Source organism: Protopterus annectens, chromosome 7.part0 (genome assembly GCF_019279795.1).
Source record: "Protopterus annectens isolate FY-2018-M chromosome 7.part0, PAN1.0, whole genome shotgun sequence".
NCBI classification, from domain to species: domain Eukaryota; kingdom Metazoa; phylum Chordata; order Ceratodontiformes; family Protopteridae; genus Protopterus; species Protopterus annectens.
Window position 1 is genome coordinate 1,290,946,204 of NC_056739.1, and position 3,779 is coordinate 1,290,949,982.

The following is a 3,779-nucleotide window of genomic DNA, read 5'->3' on the forward strand; positions in this document are numbered from 1 at the left end:
GGAGGTGGCACAGTTTCATCATATGCACAGGGTGTGTACTTGGTTTGCCAGAGTCTGCCATTGACACATCCAATCGACATGTATGTGTGTGTGTTAATGAGGGACAACAGTACAACATGGGGCAATGTTGATGCGATGTGTGTGTGTATGTGTTAGCCCTAGGTGTTAGCATTATGTGTGTGTATGCTTGCACACAGTTCCACCACCTGGCTGCCATATACGGGTGTTTGTGGACAGCCACAGACTGTAGCTGCCAGGTCATATAGATCACTGTCTCTGGCCACGGACACTGTACCTGTGCCTGGCAGGGGTGCTACAGACAGTATCAGGTACTAAGCCAGACTGGGTACTGTCATCAGAAGCAGTGGGTTGTTGACTGGACACATGTCCCTGCTGGGACTGTCCAGAGCCACGTGCATGTGGTCTTCTAGGACGGTGTAATGACAGCACAGACCCAGCATTGCTGGGGCTGGTACTGGCACTATAGGAGCGGCTGCGGGTTTGTTGTCGTCCGCGATGACTGCCAGCAGATGATGTTGCTGGCATACGTCCACGTCAACGCCTCAACCATCCTGCACTGTCCTGGCTCCTGGACATGTAGTTGTGGAAGAGATCTAATGTGTCCCCCCAACGTCTATCAATGACCTTGCTGATATTACGGATGGCAGCTGCAACATCACCCATAGTGTCATTCATAGCGGTGCGATGTGCTCTAAGCTCCCTCAGACCCTGTCTGGTGTACCGTTCCATACGTGCCTGTGCCTGCATTACAGCCCGGAACATAGCTGAGGTTGAAAGACCTCTGTGGGAACGTCTGACAGGGACAGTATGACCATGGATGCTCCCACGAGAAACCCTGGACATCTGCCTGTGTGGTACCATGTCAGGAATCTGGCCATGGCTGCTGTGAGGGGATGCATGTGCCAATGATACCACACTACCCTGGTCAATGTCCACTGTATGCTGTCCCTCAGCTAAGGACATTGGTGACAATGGATGTATCGGCAGGATGACTGTGCGCATTGATGGGGTTGACTGCTGTGTAGTGTCGATTGGCTGACCAACGACAGACCCTGTCACACCTCCCTGTGCCATTACACATGTATCATCATTATCACTATCCCCAGCAGTGGCTTCAGGTTCCCTGCTGCACTCCACCAGAGCAACATCAGAACCTGTGAGAGGAAGATAGGAAACACAGTTTACAAATGTGTACATGATGTTAGCACACATGCACACATGCACACAGGCGCACATGCACACAGGTACACAGGCACACATGCACACAGGTGCACATGCTCACAGGCACACATGCATACATGCACACAGGCACACATGCACACATGCACACAAGCACACAGGCATACAGGCACACAGACACACTCCTCAGTACAGCAGATACAAACACAGACACACCTGCAATCCAACACATATACAATACTGTTTGAGGGTGGGTGACAGTATCACAATTAAAAACATCACTGCACACGTGTCAGCATGCAGATTATGTGTTGCACAGGAACATGCAGTGCAAGTGTAGACAGCCCTTGTTAATAACAGTATACATGTACTTGATGGTTGTGTGTAGTTGTTCAGTGATTGTCTCCACCCTGGGACACAATGTGTACAAGGACATAACAATGTTGTGCAAGTGTTACAAGCTGTGGGTGCATATATTTTCACACACACACACAACACATGACAGTGCTACGCAATAACTGCTATGTGTACTTTAGTGGTCAGTGGAACTGGATGTGGTGTAGTAATGTGAGCCATGATCAACATGCTTCTTGTGGTCAGTCAACAATAATAATGTGTGCCAGACAGGCAGCTAGCATGCTGTACCTGAAGTGCAGTAACATGACTACATCCACAATTACACAGCCACTTGTTACATGGGTGTGTAAGGTGGCCAATAGTGAGCATTGCCTAACATGAATGTATTATTTGTTCAAGACTGTTGCACAAAGACATGGTAGGCCTCTACCCCTCAGGTATATTATGTGTGCTGTATAGAGGATAAGTGGGATACTGAAGGGTGGCCATACAGCAGGTGTCATAATTGGACATGTGTAGCAGGCTAATGTGTAGTGTCTATGCCAAACATGTGTGTGTTGTGTACACGTGTATCAGTTATGCCTATACAATGTCCAGTACTGTGTTGCCACACTTGTGTCATGCTCTGTGTATTGCATGTGAGTGAGGCAGCTACTGAGAATAATGAGATATGCATAGTCTCACAGCAAACATTTATTTATTTATTTATTTTTTATTTTACATTTGTTAACCGGGGGTGTCTGACTGAGCCGAAAAGGCCCTTTTTCAGCAGAAGCCCGGGGAGAAAAGCTCCACAAAGAAAACTTACAGACACATTTAGTTATTTAGACATAATCAGTATACACACAAATTACAAGAGACATGTTTTTACAGTGGTATGCGGCACAAACAGTTACAGTGGAGAGAACAATCAAAAAAGATATTAATTTTAAAAATAAAGGTAAGTAATAGATTTGTGGTGTACAGCTGAACTTTGGAATGTAGGTAGAATACATACACAGTACACAGGTACAGTACATACATTGTAGATTAGCCAGTGTTTGTGAGCAAGACTGAAAACTATTATAAATTGCTCTAGATTTAGTATGCATATGTTATCCGCTTTCACTAGCCTGGGGAGCAATCATGGCACTGCCAACTTTGCTTGAGATGTTGCCTGATGAGGTCTTTAAAGGAGGCTTTGGATGATGTGTTTTGAATGCTAGTAGGGACAGAGTTCCATTTTTAGCCACCAAACTGCTATATAGTGCATCTCCAAAGCTATTGTAGCTGTTGGTGACTTCTAGTAGTAGTTTGCTTGATGATCTAAGAGGCCTTTTGGCTGAGTGATGTTGTACTAGGTTTTGAGGGCAGGACACTTATTGGGGAGGTAATAGATAGAATGACAGAGGCAGAGCTGATTGTAGGTTAGGAGGTTGGGCAGTTCAAGCCAGTGGAGCTGTCTCAAAGCAGTACAGTGATGAGTTCTATATGAGCAATTTGCAGCAAAACAGGCAATTCTGTTATAGCAAGCTTCCATTTTGCTTAGTTCAGTTTTGTTGAGATTAGTCAGAATGGGAGATGCATAGAGTAGGGTGGATAGAAGTTGGGAGCGAGCAATGGCTGATCTTGTGTTGTTGGTAAGAAATGGTTTGATACGGTAGAGTGACCCCAGTTTGGCATGTACTTTTTTAATAGTTAAGTTCAGATGACTATCAAATTTTAGGTGGGAGTCTATGGTTATTCCCAATAGCTTAGCCTGTGCCACTGGAGCAATTGGAGTAGCATTTGTGGAGTAGATAGTGAATTGACTGTTAGTGTTTTTGTTAGAACTGGTTATAATCATAAGCTGAGTTTTCTTTGGATTGAGGATAAGTTAGGCTTTGGTAAGGTAGTTTTCAACGTCAGAGAATGCTAGTTGAGTTGTTTGCAGGAGGGTGGGAATGTTTTGTGCAGCACAGATTAAGGTAGTGTCATCTGCATACTGAATTATAGATGCATGCTGTTTGGAGGTGTGGAGGTCATTTGTGAAGACTGTGAATAGTAGTGGTCCTAAGATAGAACCCTGTGGGACTCCTATAGTTATGGGCAGCTGAGGAGAGAGAGAATTTTCCCATTTCACAGCTTGGTACCTGTCAGTTAAGTAGCTTTGGAACCAGGTAAGAGTGGAATTAGATAGATGATATTGGTTTAGTTTGTTTAGCAGGATTTGGTGTGAGACTGTGTCAAATGCTTTGGACATA